This window comes from Lacerta agilis, chromosome 12 (assembly GCF_009819535.1).
Source record: "Lacerta agilis isolate rLacAgi1 chromosome 12, rLacAgi1.pri, whole genome shotgun sequence".
In the NCBI taxonomy this organism is placed as follows: Eukaryota; Metazoa; Chordata; class Lepidosauria; order Squamata; family Lacertidae; genus Lacerta; species Lacerta agilis.
The window spans coordinates 43,392,093-43,414,790 of record NC_046323.1 but is presented as its reverse complement, the minus strand read 5'-3'; the positions used below and the strand labels follow the sequence as shown (position 1 = coordinate 43,414,790).

Below are 22,698 nucleotides of genomic sequence, written 5' to 3'. Positions count from 1 at the left end.
AAAGGAGAGGAGCACACTGACCATGTGAGATGAGATTAGAACATACAAATTTGAAATAATTAAATCTTACAGATCCAGGCACAAGGAAACATTTGAATTACAAAAAGGTAGCCCCAAGAGCGCTGGTTATATTAGATAGTTGAGCAGCAGAACTGCCGAGTGTATTGGGAGTAATGAATACCTCTGAATAAGTACATAAGGACCTAGTTGCTGGATCAGATCAAAGGTCCATCTGGTCTAGCATTGCATCCTGCAGTGGCCAGCCAGATGCTTTCAATGAGACCACAAGCAGTGTGTGGAGGCAACAGCCTTCCCTTCCTGATTACCCACAGCAGGAACTGATAGCTATACACACACACAAGCTCCAAACCCGGTGGTTGTATTTTGCTGTTGTGGCTGATTGGCTGCAAATTTGTCTAAGCGCCCTGTCATCATGCCATCCAAGCCAGTGATCAGCATTGCATCTTGTGGCACTGGTTACTAAACTGTCATTGTACATTCTGTGAAGTTGTACATTTTGTCCTTTATTTGCTGCCAATCAATTTTTGTGGAGCTGTAGTATTATAGCTCAGAACACAGAGTAGTAGGGCTTTAATCTGTTTAATCTGTAGACTAATCTGAATCAACTAAAGCTTTAGTTTATTAATTGGTTGGAGAGAAATTTTAATCCGTAGGGTGGTAAATGAATGGTATACTTCTTTTGTATCTGTTAGGGTTATTGTATGTTACTGTGAAATAAAATGAAAAAGAAAATACGATGTTTTTTTCCTTTTAGCAATAAGTACTACCTTTGTTTATTAAGTTACGCTATACTTTTCTCATTATCTTAAAAAAAACCCACTACTAGAAGTTTCATACAGCGCAAATGAATATAAACACAATGGATTAATTGGTTAAAAGGCAGATAATTAATCAGCTAAACATTCTTTAATTTGTTGACAGCCATACCGAATCTCACTGCTGTGAAAGAGACGTGAAGTCGCTTAGGAACCCTGAGCAACACTGAATTGATAGTTGGTAACCTGCCTTGAAACCTTGTGAAAGAATAACCTAACAAATGTACCTATTATACGTTTTTATTATACTGTACTGCACTTGTTGTAATGAAGCATGATTGGCTGAATTGGTTCAGTGACATCGAATAAATAGTTTGCAGTCCCGCTTCTGTGAGAGAAAGGGAAGTTGTTCGTATGGCTGGGATTCAAATGTCACACAAGGAGGATTGGGCAAAGGCTCCAGGAATATAATGATCAGGGAGCCCAGGAACAACGATGCTGAAGGCTGAATAGGCAGTGGACTGAGAAAGAGGACCCTACGGCTAGAGCTGGGGGAATTGGATTTGAGTAGTGCTGCCAGAAAGGGCTAATAAGAGAATTGGTTATGAAGAAACTTGCAGTGCTCTTTGCTAAGGGAAGAGAAATCCTAAGGGGAAAGTACCACTGCTGCTGGGAACTATTTAGAGCGCATAAACTGTCCATGTTGGTGGCAGTGGTGGGGACGAATTTCATGCACATATATATATATATATATATATATCCTTTTAAAACATTCCAGTTCTGTGTCTCACCCAGCAATCCAAACCTCTGATCCAGGTCTCTGATCCAAACCTCTGATCCAGGAGGGGGTCTAAATGAGATGGGTGGACAACAGCCCAGCCTGGATCTGTTGACTTCTGATGGGGGTACAACAGCTTACATGGCGAAGAGGGTTTTTTTTTTTTAACCCTTCCGCCATGGCTTTTGCAAGTGGAACAGCTGTTGATGTAACAGTTGCTTATTAAGCCCCTGCTGCTGCCTGCTAGGGGTTCAAATTGTCCCATTAGTCTGCTATCAGCGACTATTTTTCAGCAACTGTTACCACCAGATATTTGAGTTCTCTTAATGCCCTGAAACGGGTGGGGAGCTTTTGACCCTCCAGATGAGGCAGAAGTGCAACTCACATCAGACCCTGAAAACAAGGCCAGCTGCCAGGAATGCTGGGAATTGTAGTTCAGTAACATCTGGAGGGCCAAAGGTTTCCCCACCCTCATCCTAAAACAAGCATGAGACATGGTGAAAAACCGCTTTGTGTTTTCCTTGCGTGAAAACGTTTTTTTAAGAGTACTCTTGTTTTTTGTACTGTGGGTGCAAAATAGATACCTATTTCAGACCAAACACTTTATGAAACCCGTTTCTTTATTACAGAGTAAGAAGTGTATAAAACATCAAAATGTACTGGTACTATTTATCAACATACTTGCTGTGCACGTATTTCCCTCCAACTGTGATCTCTGACTTGTGTTTGCTCATATACGTTGTTGCTCTGAAGGAGGTCCTAGATTTTTATTAGTTGTTTTAAGGAGCGTCAAACTGTTCCATGTGCAACTTGGTTTGGAATGAAAATTTGGGAAGGTTGGGGCCATGTCTTAGTTCCCACAGTTGCATATTTTGCTTGGCTTGACACAGCACTGAACACCCGAGTTCTGCCTGAGAAGATACGTCAACTACAATTATCCACCCCGAACCTCTAGGCAATTCTTTTAAGGCCCCAAACTGTTCTGAGTATTTTATGGGTTAAAAACCGTGACCTTCAACGCAAATGGCTATTCTTCAAGAAGCTTTAGGAGAGAACAAATTCAACAATGATATTTAAGCATTCCTCTGGGAAATTACTTTTGTTCCCAGTCACAACAGATAGCTGTTTACCCTGTGCTTGGGAGAGAAGGGGCTCAGGCAGACAGGACGAAAACACCATAGCACATAATAGGTTTCACGTGTTCTCAGAGTCTGTATTTTGCAGTTCCACTTTTAAGGGGAGCAAGTCGTGGACCTTAGGAGTTACTATTGTTACTCTTCCCTGTTCTTTTTTTAAAAATTTTTGGTTGTATATCATTCAGGATTAGGACAGAAATTTTAAGGAGCGTGAATCGATCATACCTGTGCCAGTTACTTCACTAGCTTGGAGAAAAGAAATGAGTGAGAAGGCAATTGTGATTCCTATAATAATCAAGTGAAAAATATTGAAGCTGTACCTAAGGTTAAAGGAAGTACAGACCTTTAAAATGTTTATTCGCAAACTGCCTTAAATCTTATCTCCTCTATCTCTTTGGGGTTTTGCTAGGCTCGTCAAACAAGTTTGTGTAGCGACAAGTTAATCCTGCTGCAGTACAGCAGCGAGAAAGATAGTCTTTGCTGCTAGACTATACAAAGTCCAGTGGCAAAGTTGAGATCCCTTTTTGTGATGGTAACAATGCTTCTTAGAAACAACTTTTTATTTGAAAACAGGAGGAAAGGAACATCCTCTGTGCCCTGTTCCATTTCTTCACTGGCAAATCAGGTACCTTGGGAAAAAGGAGATTCAGTGGTACCTGTTAGATTTCAGCAAGGTTTGGGGTTTTCCCTCTTCTTTTGAAGTTGACTTTTATGAATGTAGACGGGTTGCTCTCTTAAGAGTGTTCTGCTAACTGCTTTGAAGCAAATAACAATTGGTGGATCTTGAAACAGGAGATACCCTTTAGTAGTCAACAGTTTTGGCTGTTTTCCACGGTAGGAAAATCTAATACAGGGGTAGGCAACCTAAGGCCCAGGGGCTGGATGCGGCTCAGTCGCCTTCTCAATCCGGCCCATGGACAGTCCAGGAACCAGCGTGTTTTTACATTATTAGAATGTGTCCTTTTATTTAAAATGCATCTCTGGTTTATTTGTTGGGCATAGGTATTCGTTCATCTTTTTTTCTAAATATAGTCCGGCCCATCACATGGTCTGAGGGACGGTGGACCGGCCCACGGCTGAAAAAGGTTGCTGACCTCTGATCTAATAATTCAAAACCCACAGAATTTTCACGTATTACATTTATAATTAGTTGGATGAGACGTAACCAGGCAACTTAAATGGGAGAGAAGGAAATGTTAACAAATGATGGACTCACCCCTTTATCCTCCCAGATGTTAGATGGTTACCAAAGAACTGCATTAAGCGATGAGTGATATCACAAAGAATTCTTCATTATTGCCCCATTTTTCCCATAGCAAACGGAGAAGTTTCTCACTGTTAGTGTCTTTTTTGTGCTAGCTTTTTGAGATACTTTGATGTACATACGGTATACTTTATCTTGATATCAGGCTTAGGTTTCCTAGGATAAGCAAATTTAGGCCAGGATATGGGTGAATGCTAGTTATTTTCATCATTTTTCTTAACTCTTAAATAACCTTTGTAACTCCTGGATTTATGTGAGCGTACTGCAAGGAATGATGGGTTTAAAAGAGGATTCTGCAAATGTAAGGAAACTGTCCTCCATGATAGCTATCGGAAACCTTTCAGGTTCAGAGGCAGCCTACCTGTGAATACCTGTGAATACTAGCTGTTGGGGAACAACAACAGAGGAAGATGGTTACTCTTATGCCTTGCATGTGAACTTCCACGCTAGGTCTATGATGTGTTGTCATTATATTTTGATTTATTCCCCACCTTTCATCCAAAGGTCCCAAGGCGGGTCACAACAATTTAAAACAGAAAATTAAAAGCAGTTTAAAGCATATTATACTCACAAGAATGAGGTGTACTGTGCCAGTGTAGATTGTGTAATACATGACCTGAATGTGGACTTAAAAAGATCACACTTGAGAAGAAGAAGAAGAAGAAGAAGAAGAAGAAGAGGAGGAGGAGGAGGAGTTTGCATTTGATATCCCGCTTTATCACTACCCAAAGGAGTCTCAAAGCGGCTAACATTCTCCTTTCCCTTCCTCCCCCACAACAAACACTCTGTGCGTTGAGTGGGGCTGAGAGACTTCAGAGAAGTGTGACTAGCCCAAGATCACCCAGCATCTGCATGTGGAGGAGCGGAGACGCAAACCCGGTTCACCAGTCCACTGCTCTTAACCACTACACCACTGGAGTGCTTGCTGACCTCCAGAGTGACTACACTGAGAACATAATACTCACAAATCACCAGATCATTTTGTACTGTTAAATTCAGAGAGATGGAATTATGTTAATGAGAATTTATAGCTGCCGGGTTAAAATGCTGTGTTGAATGACCAGCTAGCCATTCTACATATTTCATAGAATCATAGAATTGTAGTGTTGGAAGGGACCCTGAGGGTCATTAGCTCAATCCCCTGCAATGCATATCCCCCCCAGTGTGAGGCTTGAACCTACAACCCTGCGATTAAGAGACTCTACGAACTCAGCGATCCCTAGACAGCTTGTTGTGTTACTAAAAAGTGCATAAGAGAAATTTAAACAGGGGAAACGTGACCTATTTCTGTGCTATTTTCACTGAAAAACAGAAATAAAACTTACAATGCTACTTGAGGTGAGAGTCTCTTAACAGAGCATTGCTTCCTACAATTATTTCAGGGGAGTTCAGACAAATGGTTAGAATCTCATTGTGAGACTTTTGTGAGCTCAGCGTTCATTTGGACCCTGGGTGAGAACCCGGAAAATGAATTGATGTTGATTTTATGTAAGTAGCTTTGGATTAATGTTACATTTCCATACAAAACTGTTTATTATAATATTTCGTTCTGTTGTCACTTCAGTTTTTTGTACACCACTTAGGAGATATTTTTTCAACATATTAAGCCATATAGGAATTAAATAATCAAACAACAGAATAATATTTAGGAGAACTGTGTTGTAATGGTATAATACAGTATTTGAGTCATACAGTAATCTTCTATATGAAGCTGCCTTTTACTAAAATATTGGTTCATCTAGTCAAAATATGTCCAATGGCTGACACCTGCTCTACAGGGTCTCAGGCAAATTTGTCCTGGCCCTGTTATATGAGGGCAGATCCAAACCATTTAAAACACATTCAACGCACATTTGAAGCACATTACTTCCCCCAAAGAATCCTGGGAACTGTGGCTTGCCCCTTACAAATATGCACTTCTCAGTACCCTCAACGAAGTACAGTTCCCCCTTTGGGGGAAGTCAAGGGCTTTAAATGTATGTTAGATGTACCTTTGAATCATAGAAACATAGAGTTGGAAGAGACCACAAGGGCCATCCAGTCCAACCCCCTGCCAAGCAGGAAACACCATCAAAGCATTCCTGACAGATGGCTGTCAAGCCTCCGCTTAAAGACCTCCAAAGAAGGAGACTCCACCACACTCCTTGGCAGCAAATTCCACTGTCGAACAGCTCTTACTGTCAGGAAGTTCTTCCTAATGTTTAGGTGGAATCTTCTTTCTTGTAGTTTGAATCCATTGCCCCATGTCCGCTTTCTGCAGCAGCAGAAAACAACCTTTCTCCCTCCTCTATATGACATCCTTTTATATATTTGAATACAGTCGTACCTTGAGTTGCGTACGCTCCATGTTGTGTATGTTTGACTTATAGACCTCTGTGACCCGGAAGTCCTCCCCGGAGCGCGCGGGTGCGCACAAGCGTTCTGCGCACTCCACGCATGCGCAGAAGCGCAAAACGCGCAAACTTCTGGGTTTTTTGTCTTTTTGGTGGGGGCATTCGTGTTAAGCACGCCAGTGTTACGTAGCACGATCCGGAACGGATCGCGTGCATAACACGGGGTACCACTGTATATGGTGTGGATCTGCCCCCCAAAATCTTTCACTGCAGATCCTGGGGGCTGATCCATGGGCCTTACGTATACACAATACATTGACTTGTTTGTACTTTGCACTCCCACCTCCCAAAGCAAGGGCAACCACCTTAGTATTTATTACAGGTGCCACATTCTTTGTCCAGGAAACGTGGTGGATTAATATAAATCCAGGCGAGTTAAAACCATTATTTAAATTGCCAAGGAAAAAAAATGATCTAAGGTTGCGATCCCTTCACACACCTACCTTGCAGTAAAGTCCCTCCGAAGTCGTTGGGGCTCACTTCTGACCTGGTGTGCGTTTGACTGTACTGTAAGCCATTGATTTAAATCGGTGTTGGCACTGCATACTTCATACATTTCCTGAACAAGGATGTGTACTAATTAGTTGTAACAATATGTCATAGTACGTTATAATCATTAAAAGATATTGGTTTGCAACTGAGTATGAGCCTTTTACACAATCTAGGAACAAAATCCAGTCTTGGAGCAGATATAAAATAGACTCAGATTTTAAGTTTCCTTCCATTCAGTAGGAGAGTTGTACGTATGGAGTACAACTCGTCTTCAGTTTATGGGATGGGGGGGGGAGTTAGGATCCAAGCCTTAGCCTAGGTGCCACCAACTTTATGCACCAACTGTCATTGGAATTTCATGGCACAGTTGCATCACATGACAGCATGGGTGCAGAGAACAGCCTTCGCTGCCATTTTGTTGCTGTGGGTTTGTTTTTAAGCCTCCCCCCCAAAAAAAATCTTTTTGCCATCTTGTCATGCTTGATTTCCCCCTCCCTCCGCAGCTTTTAATCAGTAGACGCTGCACCGTTACTAAAATCTCTCCACTACTTAAATATATAGAGAGGCAATCAGTACCCAATTACATATCTTCGTATTAACTAATGAATTGCCTTTTTAGATATGCCACCATAGTTTAATAATAAATTTAATATCTGGATCTGATGTTTTTAAGTAATAACAATCCGAATATGTTGCCGAGGCTTATACTCATTCTGCGCTGATTAATTTGTATTGATGAAAACTTGTTAAAATTAACAAAACGTTATGAGGTGATTTGTTTTTCCCTCATGGTGGTGAAAAAACAACAACTAAACAAAACAGCTTTTCTCCCAGATTTTACCAATAAAAATTATTCCTAGTAATTACTGTGCCAATCTCGTGCTGAATTAATGAAATTCTATGATAGGGCTGCTCATTTACTGCTTCTTAAAGCAACTCCCAAATTACAGGGGGGAAATGTCATTTTTTATTTTATTTTTAATGATGCGTTTGTCTCCCGCCTTCCTCGTGTATTTAAGCGATGGCTCCAGCTCATGTATTTTTGGACTGTAGTGCTGGTGCTATTAAAGATAAATCACTAAAATGGCACCATTTTGCTGTTCTGGTAGATAATGAATTGGTGACAGATATTTCTGAATTCCGCTTTGAACGTTCACTCATATTCTCATTTAATTATGTGAAGCATTGTAAGTAATCACTGCACTTTCAAAGATCTCACTAGAACAGGGATGTCAACCACCGCGATCTGGCCGACTTCCAGGCTGGGTAATTATGTTCTGCCATTCTGAATTCCTCCCGCAGTTTCGACTGGATGTTACAACAATTATTTATTTACACAGAACGCATATGAATGCTGGCTGTTTGCAGCGCGGTACCGCTTGCTGCTGCACAAAAAGCGGCAAAAATCCCAGCTCCCTAATAATTTTACATTTTGTCTATAAAAAGAGGCAAGGATTCCTAGTGGAAGGAAGAGGTGGGGTTTCAGAAGATTGCAAGCGGGGAGCATGTATGGGGATCCTTTACCTGCGTATAAAATGGAGGAAGAATACATTAGAAGGAAAGAGAACACATTCTTAATCGTTAAAGATGCATGAATTGGAACAGGACAAAACGATAAGGGAAAACAGAAAGGGCCTCGTTATGGAGAGAATGATAGAAACATATACTTTTATAAACTTGATGACTGTGTTCACGTAACTTCCAGGGCTGGCACCATCCTTGCATCAGGGAGGAAAGAGATTCCACCCTCAGAAGCCCAAGTGACCTAACATGCATTGTGACCTAACAGTTACTCCTTCAGCCTGTGTGGGGGTAGTATCCTGGCAAGCTGTGTGAACTGGGCCAAATAATCTTGTGGCTCCTTAAGGACTGGCCTATACATGCAACAGAATGAAGGTGGTAGAATAGATGGAATCATTGCAGGTTGCCAGTGGGAATAAATATTTTTTTTAAATGTTCCCTCATGTTTGGGGCGGAGCACACATAGGTTTTCTTCCCAGCTCTCTTCTATCTCTGCCAGTTTTGTTATTTTCAGGAATATTTTTTCCCCCACAGGGAAGGATTAAAAAATGATTCCTCCCCTGCCTGCAGTCTGAAATTTTATCATCCATTCTGCCGGTTCTTCAAGGCTCTGCCACTGCATTATAGTACTGCCTTCCTTTTCATGCAGATCAAGCCATATTGGATATCTGGCCATGAACTTTCATAGGGTACAACCCACTGCATCAATCACATGTCATGCATCTTATTTGATATTCATAGCTGTGGTGGTCATATCTGTACACTGCCATGAGTTCTGATATGCAATGGGGTGGTGCAAAAAAAAATATGTCTTAAATAAATAGAAATACCAGCCAGAAACTAGCGTGAAACTAGATGGCATGGCTCAGATTTTGTGATGTTAACAAGGGAGATTCCACACTTTTATTTAACAATTACCTTTTATTCTTCAAGAAAATTATAGAGGGTGCTTTTTACAAACAAAATATATAAATGTCTGAAAGCAAGCAATGTTTCTCCCCCCTTGCCTACCGTTCCCATTAACCTGATGTGCTGTACATGTCTCCTCAAAAGCAAGCCTCACTGAGTTCAGCAGGGTCTACTCCCAGGAGTAAGTGTGCTTAGGATTGCATCCTTGGTTTGCACACTTGGTCCGTCTAACCCAAAATTGTGTAAGCAGGCTAGCATTGGTGCTCCAGGTCCTCAAGCCAGAGATCTTTCCCAGTCTTCCTTCCTGCGACAACAGGAATTGGACCTTAGGACCTTCTGTTTGCAAAACATGCCCTCTGGCATCCTAGCTGTGGGCCCGGAAGGTATCGTCATAAGAGCCTGCCACTTAGCAGTTAGCTAGAAAGCCATCAAAAGCCGGTGGTACTAAATGAAAGCAAAAGAAATCCACAAATGTAAATGGGGAGAAGCTTCACCAAGTTTGAAAATGCAATGACTATTCACAAAGCACATCCCGATTGTATTTAGTTAAGTTCGACTTTAAAAGCTGTTTCTTTGGATGTGAGCTGTGCAGTTGTCTGTGTGCCTTGGCTTTCTGCCCAGGTTACACGTTTCCTTAATGATAGGGGTTTGATCCAGAGCAGTAGAGCATGAGCAAGGATACACAATTTGCACGTGCATCAACAAGATGAAAGGCCTAATTAAATGGGTGTTGCAAGCCTGTGAATGGGATTTAAGCAGTCCCAGATCTGTACATGGCAATCAGCTACTGGCAAAGAACAGCCCCTTTCTCTTGGTGCATTGCATGATCCACTTTGGAACTTTTTGTATCGAGATCCTTATTTGAATAATAGTAGGAACAACATGCTGTGCCTGTTCCCATATTCACAGATGAAGAAACACAAATGATAAGCGGAGTTTCGGAAACTAATATGTGTTTTTGTTTTGAACTACTGTACTACTAGGGACGCGGGTGGCGCTGTGGTCTAAACCACAGAGCCTAGGGCTTGCCGATCGGAAGGTTGGCGGTTCGAATCTCCACGACGGGGTGAGCTCCCATTGCTCGGTCCCAGCTAGTGCCAACCTAGCAGTTCAAAAGCACGTCAAAGTGCAAGTGGATAAATAGGTACCGCTCCAGTGGGAAGGTAAATGGCGTTTCTGTGCGCTGCTCTGGCTTCGCCATGCTGTGGCTTCGTCATGCTAGCCACGTGACGCGGAAAACCTGTCTGCGGACAAATGCCGGCTCCCTCGGCCGGTAAAGTGAGATGAGTGCCACAACCCCAGAGTCGTCCACGACTGGACTTACGGTAACTGTCAGGGGTCCTTTACCCGTAGCTTTTTACTAGTAATTTGTAGCTGCAAGTGATTTTTGTTCATGTGTTTTTAATACCATTATAATTTTATTTTGAGAGCCAGTGTGGTGCAGTTGTTAAGAACGGTAGACTCGTAATCTGGGGAACCGGGTTCGCATCCCTGCTCCTCCACATGCAGCTGCTGGGTGACCTTGGGCTAGTCACACTTCTTTGAAGTCTCTCAGCCCCACTCACCTCACAGAGTGTTTGTTGTGGGGGAGGAAGGGAAAGGAGAATGTTAGCCGCTTTGAGACTCCTTTGAGTAGTGATAAAGCGGGATATCAAATCCAAACTCTTCTTCTTGGGGGGCGCTTATCTGCTCATACCTTAAAGAAGGATGTGTAAGTAAGGCTCACATAGCAGGGAGCAAGTTCCATTGAAAGTGTGACTAATCTTTCGAGTAAACGTACATAGGCTTGTATTGCATGCCTGGAATAAATCTTTATCAAGAAGAAGCGCTGAGATCTAAGGGTGGACATTGCACTGGATTAGTCTAACGTCTTGTTGCTCAAGAGTCTTTTCAGATGTTACTGTTCACTTACTCGCATAACATATGAGAGGGGGGCTTTGATCTGAGATTCCAGACTTGGATCTGGATTTACTTATAACACGTGAGAAACTAGATCAGTTACAATAAATGTTACTCCTACCTCCTTAAAACCTGCAGTGAGCAAAACCCAGTGACCAAGACTCCATGGGATTCATTATAGTCCTTCCTGTTATAGTATATAAGTTGCAAATTCTAAATTTACTAGGAGTCTTTAAATTTTGATTGGGAACTTTTCTGAAAGTTATGTGGTTCATTAGTGTTTGCTTACATACCAATGCAGGAATAGTTTATTCCATTTATATGACTTCCTGTTGAAAGCCTGCACACATTAAAAAAAAAAAAAACTGCCTTCCTTCCCCATTTTTCTTCAAGGGTACAGAGCGGCTCACAAATGAAGGGTTCATGGTGTTGGAGAGGTGCATCTCAAAATACGCAGAAAAATACGACATTTGGGGCAGCCAAAATAAAAGATTCTGTAAGGCAAAATTGCTGAAATAATTTCTGTACTAAAGCTACTGGAACGTGGCCTACAAATATACATATATACAGTACATACATATTTAAGAGATCTTAATGTGTCAGCAAATGAATTAATCTGTTATAACTAAAATAGGCAATGTTGTAGAACTGTTTGTGAATAACCTTACATTGGAAGAGTATTATGGATTAATGAGTGTAAGGCCAGGACTAGGGAGCCTCGGGTTCAAATCTCGGCTCTTCTATAAACCTGGATGGCTGAACTTGGGCCAGCCACTCTTTTTCAGCCTACCCTATTTCATAGGATTGTTGTGAGGTTAAAAGGTGGATTGTATGAGGTGTGTACGCCAGTCTGAACTCCTTTGAAGAAAGGCAGGATAAAACTGGAATAAAGAAAACATAGAGAGGTCAAGGTGTGACCAAAATAGGAACAGAGTTGTCTTGAACCACAGCAAGAGTCAAGGGAAAGCAGAGGTAAGGCTAAAGGTCTGGAATTGCAACTACCTGTATAGTCCTGTAGAAAAAATGATACAGTAGTACCTCGGGTTACAGACACTTCAGGTTACAGACTCCGCTAACCCAGAAACAGTATCTCAGGTTAAACTTTGCTTTAGGATGAGAACAGAAATCAAGCGGCAGCAGTGGGAGGCCCGATTAGCTAAAGTGGTACCTCAGGCTAAGAACAGTTTCAGGTTAAGAACGGACCTCCAGAACGAATTAAGTTCTTAACCAGAGGTACCACTGTATTAGGATCCAAACTAAACCCAAAGGCCTCAGTCCAAGTACAGTGGTACCTTGGTTTAAGAACAGCTCAGTTTATGAACAACTTGGATTAAAAATGCTGCAAACCCAGAAGTAGGTTTTTTGGTTTGTGAACTTTGCCTTGGAATATGAACATGTTTCGCTTTCTGAGAGCCAGTGTGGTGTAGTGGTTAAGAGTGATAGACTCATAATCTGGTGAACTGGGTTCGCGTCCCCGCTCCTCCACATGCAGCTCCTGGGTGACCTTGGGCTAGTCACACTTCTCTGAAGTCTCTCAGCCCCACTCACCTCACAGAGTGTTTGTTGTGGGGGAGGAAGGGAAAGGAGAATGTTAGCCGCTTTCAGACTCCTTCGGTTAGTGAAAAGCGGGATATCAAATCCAAACTTCTTCTTCTTCTTCTTCTTCTTCTTCTTCTTCTTCTTCTTCTTCTTCTTCTTCCTGTTGAGTGTGTTCCATTTGTAAATTGAATCCCCCGCTGCTATGGGAAAGCATGCCTTGGTTTATGAACGCTTTGGTTTAAGAACGGACTTCCGGAACGGATTAAGTTCCTAAACCAAGGTACCACTGTACCAAATAGCAGTGATCTGTTTACTTTCTACAAGATGAGTTTGCTGAACACATGATGAGTGCTTTAATCTTTGACACCTGTTGTGGGTAGGCAGATGCCTAGATCCAGACTTCCCAACCTCTAAAAACAAGTTGTTATAGCTGACAACAAAAAAAACCCATGTGGTGGGCAAGAAGTATCATGCAGGCATCTCCTTGATGCTGAATATAGATATCCTGACCACTACTCCACTTGACACACTTTTCAACTTTTTGCAGATGGTTGGGCTGCATCCAGAAGGTGATGGTTGTCTCTAGGGACCTTGGTAGGACACGGATCAAATTGCAACCTTTTCATGCAGCTGGGTATTCACTGTGAACTTCTTGCTGCATGTGTCTCAGCTGGGAGTGGGGTCAAATCTCGGCGTTCAGTAATTATCGCTCTTAGCAGTTAAAACTCCATTTTAATATCTATAACCCATCTGAGTTGGTCAGTCCTCTACATGGATGGCCAAACTCCATCAGGGGATTGTGGCATACCTTGACGAGAATACAAAGCTGAAAATGAATGAACAGCAGCTAAATTATTTTTTTCATTTTTCACATGGTCTAGTCCCTCCCCTGCCTACCCCCTTAATATTCTTAAGAGAGTCTCTTCTCCAGTCTTCATAGAGTAGCTAGAAGTGGGGAGGCAGAAAAAAGTCCTCCTTTCCTTCCACTCTGCAGTTTTAATCTGAAATATTAGGCACAGTCCTGCGCCCAGAGCTCAGAAACTGCTCGCGCTAATGAAATTCCCTGTCGCAAAATATACCTAGAACAATGGAAGTTTCGAACACTGTATCCCCTTATATAGCCAGTGGTCACTGCGGGCTGCTGGAGAGCTTCTCCTGCGAGTTCTAAAGATATAAGAAGCTCACTCCACAGTAACGCAAAACAGGGCTTTCCGTATGGCTGCCCCCATCAAGATATGACAGGCAGCCTCTATCCTCACTTTGCAGAAACTGAAGACATTTCCCCGCAACAGATTTTCAGTTTGATGAATGAGTCTCTGCCATGGGTGTCTATTTTGTATTGGTTTTTTGTGTTTATTTAATATGTATCTGCTGCTTTTTGTGTTGTTTTCACTGTTTCTTCGCTAGTTTTATTGTGCATCACTCTGAGACGTGTGCGTTGGGTGTGATTAAATAAATTATGTACATATTGCATATTACCATTGTTTGCATAATGTTTGTAGTCTAAAAACATAAAGGTAGTTAATACAGCCCCTGTTTGCTTGCACAATTTCCATTCTTGACCTCATCTGAACATGCAAATTGCAGCAATTTCTGTTCTCATTTCTGCTTCTGATGAAATTCTTTGACATCCTGCGTAACAGTTGGTGCTAAGAAAATGTATATATCTGTAGGTCCATAGAAAAATCAGTAATACATGGCACATTGGGAACTTCAATTCCTCCTTTTTTCTGCTTCAGTCTGGAACCATGACTATACCAAAATCAAGATATCTGTTCTTCTCTCTCCTCCCCCCCCCCCAATACACACTCCTTCCCTCTCTTCCCTCTACTTTGATAAATAGACATTTGCTCTCCCTTGCACCCAGAGATAGCCAAATATGCACATATGTAGCATCCCAAGACACATCCAGTCACAACTCTGCACACATGTGAACCATCCTCTCCAATATATACACGCACGCCCATTTCTACCTTCAATCAATAGCTATGGAAGGAAGCAGGGAGGAAGCCTTTGATGTTCTGTAGAAGGCAGACAAAAGCACTTCCTCTTCAACCCCTTTCTCTCTCTCTCCCCCTCCTCTCATTCTTGTCCATTCTCTGAAGCCACAGCCAGTTCCTCCTTGGAACAAGCATTGATACACATTTTAAGGTGTATGAACACGGAACAATAAAGCTGCCTCTTGGAGTGTTGGAGACTTGTTTTAAGAACCCGTTTTTATTGACAAACAAATTCTGGGCTTGGTAATAGGATGAAATGCGATCCTCAGAAACAACAACACCCAAAGCTGCTTGATAATAATTTGTCATATATTACGTTTTATTGCAAGAAGCATCCCTCAGGAGGAGATTTTGACCCAGATTCAACTAAATAGTGGCTCTTGTGGGAACAGTGAGTCCTGCTAGGGCAACAGGAATTCCCTCCCTTCACCTCCCAAATTGGCTCTGGGGGTCAAGAGAAGAAGAAGAAGAGTTTGGATTTGATATCCCGCTTTATCACTACCCGAAGGAGTCTCAAAGCGGTTAACATTCTCCTTTCCCTTCCTCCCCCACAACAAACACTCTGTGAGGTGAGTTGGGCTGAGAGACTTCAAAGAAGTGTGACTAGCCCAAGGTCACCCAGCAGCTGCATGTGGAGGAGCGGAGACGCGAACCCGGTTCCCCAGATTATGAGTCTACTGCTCTTAACCACTACACCAGTGTTTTTCAACCACTGTTCCGCGGCACACTAGTGTGCCGCGAGATGTTGCCTGGTGTGCCGTGGGAAAAATTGAAAAATTCAAGAATATTACTTTATATATAGGCAATATAGGCACAGAGTTAATTTTTTTAACATTTTCTAATGGTGGTGTGCCTCGTGATTTTTTTCATGAAACAAGTGTGCCTTTGCCCAAAAAAGGTTGAAAAACACTGCACTACACCACAGCAAGTGAGCAGAAATGCTTGCATTTGACAGCATGATCGAATTAGCACAGAGTTGAATTCTTTCTTTTGGATCCACTTCAATCTGTTTCTGTTCCATTGTTGGCTCCTCTCTCTGGTTTGTTTGTGAGAAAGCCGAAACAGGTTTTATTTCATTATCTGTCATCATCTCTTGCCCTTCAGTGCTTGCAGCAACTGTGGTTTTTCACAAAGTGAGGTGTGACTGCTGAGTTGCAGCAGTTTCAACTCTGGGTCGTTTTGGTAAGCTGCATCTTAAAATTTGCTGAAAAGCAAAAGGCTCAGTGCTGTGGCTTTCTGTCCTTGCAGAGAAATGGTCAGGAGCCATTGCTATAGCAGTACACCATTGTGACATGTTGCTCTGTACCAGTGTTGTAAGCCAGGACAATGTGCTACTGCAAAATGAAGGGGTGATTCTTCTGCAGTTAAATGACTGTAAATAAAGCATGGAAGAAGTGGTCTGGCCGAAGAATTATAAATACTTTACTTATACCCCATGCAAGAATATTTTTGGTGTCCTGTTTATGAATATATTAGCAGCCTCATACCCGTCCCAGTGCTGCTCTGTAACTTGAAGAAACAAAAAAATAAATCAGTGCATCCAGGTATATCCAAACATAGGCGAAAACCTGCTCCTCGATCTCGGGAGCCACCATGCAGAATTTGGTTACCTGTCCAAATGCATAGTGAACAATCAAGTTTCTGTCCTTTGGTCCATCCTGCCCAGTTCTGTCTGCAGTTATTCAGGATCACAGGTAGAGGTTCTTCCTAGATCTCCTACCTGGAGAACTTCCTATTTGCAGGACATGTGTTACACCACTGAGCTATGGACCCTTCACAACCCGAGCGGTCAGTAATCTGACAGCAGCCTGTTTTAGCAAATGCGTAGCACAAAGTAGCCAATGTGATGAACTACAGCCACCTCAACCCTGACTGCTGACATGCTGGTGAAAGTTGGGAGTCCCAACATCTGGAGGGCACCATGTTGGCTACCGAAGGCACAGCAGGCCTCTCCTCCTAGCCTGCTATAGCCACTTTCTGCACTGCCAGTTTTGCATTTTAAATATTCTTGCATGAAGATACTTTTTCTTTTCTTTACCTGTTGCAAGTTTAAAAACTGAAAGCTTTCTTTTTTTCTTTTTGGTAAAATGTGTGTCAAAACACACTGGACAGGGTGACGCAAAGGCAGCCTAACAAAGAGCAGCAATGCCTCTTTTTTTACTCCTGCAAGCGAGCAAGTCTGGGCCAGAAGCCTCTGTTTAGCACATGCTTCATTCGGATAGTTTGGTGTTAGGAACCTTTCTCCCTGGTTCGGCTGATTTCCCTGTAGTTTCTGCCTTTAGCTAGAACCTGCCTGAGTCCTGGTCTGGGAAAAAGGTGAGATATAAAAAAATAAAATACAACAACTATAATAATATATCCCTAAGGCTCCAAATATAAGCACTGACTCTGCGGATCTTCTTTCAGCCATTTGGTTGTTACTCCCATTCATGTTCATGATACCCACACCATACATTTACAGCACATGGCTTCCCCCCAGAGAGTCCTGGGAACTGTAGTTTACTGCTCACAGAGCTTCAGTTCCCAGCACCCTTAACAAACTACTGTCCCTTAGCAAACTACTGTCCCAGGATCCATTGAGCAAACTGACGTGCTTTAAATGCGTGGTGTTGATGCAGTCCTGTGCATTTTGCCTCCCAGGTGGCACCCAGGTGTGGAATCTATTGCATATGTTTAACTGGTTACAATGCTAGCGCTTCTGTCCTGATTTTAACGTTCCTTTTGCACTGCAGTAGCTGCTGCGTTATGGAACTGCGACTCTTTGATCGATACGCTGCCACATCTCACTAAATATTAAATGGCAGGAAAGAACTGGGTACCGGGATACGGCTCCAGATTTCATCATATCAGGAAAACTGCAGGAAATTTACAGTGCAACCTTCTGCAATTTTCCAAGTTAAAAGGGTTGCAAACAATTCCTCCCCCCTCTAGATTTCCAGAAGGGTCTTTTACATCACATGAAACAGGAAGATTAACAGATAAAGAAATGTTGGGAAGGTGGAATAAAATGCCATCTGAATGCAGCCCCAATAAGCCCTTATTTGCTGTTATGGCAGGATTTAAGATTATGTTTTAAGTTTGTCCCTATTAAAGTAAAAAAGGGACAAGAAGAAATTATTCCGTGTGTGTGTGTGTGTGTGTGTAATCATTTCTTCTTCCACATAATTGAAGGGAATTTGCTTTCACAGGATCTTGTGATGGTCGCTAGCTTAGGTGACCTTAAAAAACGGGGAAATAATAGATGCGAAAAAGCATAAAAAAATTAGGAAAAGGAGAAGGATTAGACTACTTTCATGAAATCAGATCTACCAACAGCTGTTGCCCATGATGGGTCCTTCTGAGTTTGCTGCGAATCGGAGGTTGCCACGGTATTCCTGCCCTATGGATGAATTTTCTTCCAGAGGCATCTCTGCCTCCCAGATAAATAAATAAATAAATCATTATAGACAGAACAAAGCTGTAAAATCAGCAGATGCATCAGAGCCCTGCGGTTGCTGGTTCAGGTGACTGGCTTGCGTTCGTAAACTCACAAGGCTGTGAGTTTGATTCCATTTTTTCCTCTCCTTGTTCCTGTCTAGTATCCCAGCATCTCTGACGTCTGCATAAATCATTGGCCTTCGTCATCATAAGCCCCTGACAATTTTTGAAGTAGGTGTTTCTTTTGTTCTTGCAATGTTTGTCTTATGGTCAGTGGCCCCTTTGCCTAGGGTTAGATAACCCCGCGTATATAAAAACCAGTTGCGAAGGAGTCCACCTACAAATCACTTGCTGCTCTCAGTTCAGTGTGCCCACTATGGTATCCTAATCAATTACTGTATCTGGAGTGCAATCAGGAGCAGTGTTCAAAATTCACCAGGCGCATTTTGCACCTGGCTATTGGCCACCTGCGACCAAGTGAAGATGCCCTTGGGGAACCAGGGTGGTGCCTGACGTCTCTACCATCTGGAGGTGCATGCCCTGGGGATCCTTGGATCTTGCCTGTTTTCACACGCTAACAGCGCATCCTTTGGAATTCTATCTGGGTTATTTTATCCGCACAATCGGAACGAATTTCAGAAACAAAAAATGGTATTGAAAAATACAACTTTCGAGCTGCCTGGCCCCAAAATGGCAATTAGACATTCTGTTTAAACCCTGGTTTAAGGAGCCATTTGGCACCTAAATAGCTGAGTTTCTAACACTGCTCAGGAGCCGGGTTTCTGGAGGGAAGCCATGTGTTAAGGGTGACAGATGCCAGGCTGCTCTGGGCAAGCCGGCTAGAATCTTCCTTGTCCAGGATTATGAACAATAGTGTAAGCATATACTGTACTGAAGGTGGATGTATATAACAACCAAAACAAAGCCAACAGCATTGGGATGGGTGGGTGGGAGGGAATCTGCTCTAGTTGAACTGTCCTCCAACTCCTGGTCAAATTTACTTTTTTTATGTGATTCATCTGTTTAGGCATTTTAAAGCTCTGAGCCGCCTTGGGTGCCTTGACAGTAAGGTGGTACTTAAATGCTGTTTGCATGCAACGCAGCTTTTAATATACACTGATAGACGAATAATCCTCCGAGGCACTTAATATTAAAATACACATGCCATGTTGAAACAAACAATTGCATATGATAAGGGGCAACTGCGAAAATCGTAAGGCAGTACTGTGGTTGTTGCAGACAGGCTAAACGTGGATAACAGAAACTGCAGGGAAACCCCCTCTGTAGCAGCTCATGCAAACACTACGTATTTTAAAGACTAAAATGCGAACCAGATCCTCTGATGCGAAGAGGCAACAGGACCCCTGTGGGCATTCAATTGTCTGTTGAGTGGCCAAAGGGACATTGCGACAGTCTTTGCCAACCTGGTGCCCTTCAGACATTTTGGTTATGCTGGCCGAGGCTGATGGGGGTTTGTAGTCCAGAATGGGGGCTGCAATAAGTTAGGGTTGCCATACGTCCGGAATTTCCTGGACATAGCCGGAATACGGCAGTCGGAATCAAGTGTCTAGGCGGAAATGGCTGGGGAAATCTGGAAGTACGGCAGCCCATGCCGGAAGTCTGGTTTTTGGCGAATTTCCTTAAATGCTCAACAACTTTTGCATCCGGTTTTTTACTTTGTGAAATATGGCAACCCTAAATAAGTGTTCCCCTTCATGGATCACTGCCTTGTCGTGGCGAAGGGGCTTGAATTACTCAGGCAAGCTATGGACAGGTCAAGATGGACAGGTCATAGCGGAGAGTTTGGACCAAACGTGATCCACCTGGAGAAGGAACTGGCAAGCCACTCCAGTATCCCTGCCAAGAAAACTCCATGGACAAAGACAACAGGCATATAAAAGATATGACGCTGGAAGATGAGCCCCTCAGGTCGGAAGGCGTCCAACTTGCTACTGGGGAAGAGCGGAGGACAAGTACAAGTAGATCCAGAGCTGATGAAGCGGCTGGGCCAAAGCCGAAAGGACGCTCAGTTGCGGATATGCCTGGAAGCGAAAGGAAAGTCCAATGCTGTAAAGAAAAGTATTGCATAGGAACCTGGAATGTAAGAACCATGAACATTGGTAAGCTGGATGTGGTCAAAAATGAGATGGCAAGAATAAACATTGACATCCTAGGCATCAGTGAACTAAAATGGACAGGAATGGGCGAATTCAGTTCGGATGACTATCATATCTACTACTGTGGGCAGGAATCCCGTAAAAGAAATGGAGTGGCCCTCATAGTCAACAAAAGAGTGGCGAAAGCTGTACTGGGATGCAACTTCAAAAATGATAGAATGATCTCGATACGAATCCAAGGCAGTCCTTTTAACATCACAGTAATCCAAGTTTATGCACCAACTACCAGTGCTGAAGAAACCGAAATTGATCAATTCTATGAAGACTTACAACACCTTATAGAAATGACACCAAAGAAGGATGTTCTTCTCATTATAGGGGATTGGAATGCTAAAGTAGGAAGTCAAGAGATAAAAGGAACAACTGGCAAGTTTGGCCTTGGAGATCAAAATGAAGCAGGGCAAAGGCTAATAGAGTTCTGTCAAGAGAACAAGCTGGTCATCACAAACACTCTTTTCCAACAACACAAGAGACGACTCTACACATGGACATCACCAGATGGGCAACATCGAAATCAGATTGATTATATTCTCTGCAGCCAAAGATGGAGAAGCTCTATACACTCAGCAAAAACAAGACCTGGAGCTGACTGTGGCTCAGATCATCAGCTTCTTATAGCAAAATTCCAGCTTAAACTGAAGAAAGTAGGAAAAACCACTGGGCCAGTAAGATTCAATCTAAATCAAATTCCTTATGAATACACAGTTGAAGTGAAGAACAGGTTCAAGGATTTAGATTTGGTGGATAGAGTACCTGAAGAACTGTGGATGGAGGCTCGTAACATTATACAGGAGACAGCAACGAAAACTATCCCAATGAAAAAGAAATGCAAGAAAGCAAAGTGGCTGACCAATGAGGCCTTACAAATAGCGGGGGAGAGAAGACAAGCAAAATGCGAAGGAGATCGTGAAAGATACAGGAAATTGAATGCAGATTTCCAAAGAATAGCAAGGAGAGACAAGAGGGCCTTTCTAAACGAGCAATGCAAAGAAATAGAGGAAAATAACAGAATGGGAAAAACCAGAGATTTATTCAAGAAAATTGGAGATATGAAAGGAACATTTCGTACAAAGATTACCACAATTAAGGACAAAAGTGGAAAGGACCTAACAGAAGCAGAAGACATCAAGAAGAGGTGGCAAGAATACACAGAGGAATTATACCAGAAAGATATGGAGGTCTCATACACCCCAGGAAATGTGGTTGCTGACCTTGAGCCAGACATCCTGGAGAGTGAAGTCAAATGGGCCTTAGAAAGCCTTGCTAACAACAAGGCCAGTGGAAGTGATGATATTCCAGCTGAACTATTTAAAATTTTAAAAGAGGATGCTGTTAAGGTGCTGCACTCAATATGCCAGCAAGTTTGGAAAACTCAGCAGTGGCCAGAGGATTGGAGAAGATCAGTCTACATCCCAATCCCAAAGAAGGGCAGTGCCAAAGAATGCTCCAACTACCGCACAATTGCACTCATTTCACACGCTAGCAAGGTTATGCTTAAAATTCTACAAGGCAGGCTTAAGCAGTATGTGGACCGAGAACTCCCAGAAGTGCAAGCTGGATTTCGAAGGGGCAGAGGAACCAGAGACCAAATTGCAAACATGCGCTGGATTATGGAGAAAGCCAGAGAGTTCCAGAAAAACATCTACTTCTGCTTCATTGATTATGCAAAAGCATTTGACTGTGTCGACCACAGCAAACTATGGCAAGTTCTTAAAGAAATGGGAGTGCCGGATCACCTCATTTGCCTCCTGAGAAATCTCTATGTGGGACAAGAAGCTACAGTTAGAACTGGATATGGAACAACTGATTGGTTCAAAATTGGGAAAGGAGTACGACAAGGCTGTATATTGTCTCCCTGCTTATTTAACTTATATGCAGAATACATCATGCGAAAGGCTGGACTGGATGAATCCCCAACTGGAATTAAGATTGCCGGAAAAAATATCAACAACCTCAGATATGCTGATGATACTACCTTGATGGCAGAAAGTGAGGAAGAATTGAAGAACCTTTTAATGAGGGTGAAAGAAGAGAGTGCAAAATATGGTCTGAAGCTCAACATCAAAAAAACTAAGATCATGGCCACTGGTCCCATCACCTCCTGGCAAATAGAAGGGGAAGAAATGGAGGCAGTGAGAGATTTCACTTTCTTGGGTTCCATGATCACTGCAGATGGTGACAGCAGTCACGAAATCAGAAGACGCCTGCTTCTTGGGAGAAAAGCAATGACAAACCTAGACAGCATCTTAAAAAGCAAAGACATCACCTTGCCGACAAAAGTCCGTATAGTTAAAGCTATGGTTTTCCCAGTAGTAATGTACGGAAGTGAGAGCTGGACCATAAAGAAGGCTGATCGCCGTAGAATTGATGCTTTTGAATTATGGTGCTGGAGGAGAC

At 42.6% G+C, this 22,698-nt stretch overlaps 1 protein-coding gene across 10 annotated transcripts in view; it reads left to right on the top strand.

Annotated features, from left to right (window-relative positions):
- ZMYND11 (zinc finger MYND-type containing 11) overlaps nt 1–22,698 on the top strand; it is a 104,053-nt gene that overhangs the window by 10,150 nt on the left and 71,205 nt on the right. For 9 of the 10 annotated variants that reach the window (XM_033166200.1, XM_033166204.1, XM_033166198.1 and 6 more), the window contains exon 2: nt 18,286–18,355. The exons of the other annotated variant lie outside the window; for it this stretch is intronic. The gene's annotated coding sequence lies outside the window, so the exon portion shown is untranslated. The remainder of the gene's footprint in view (nt 1–18,285; nt 18,356–22,698) is intronic. 10 annotated transcript variants of the gene reach the window in all.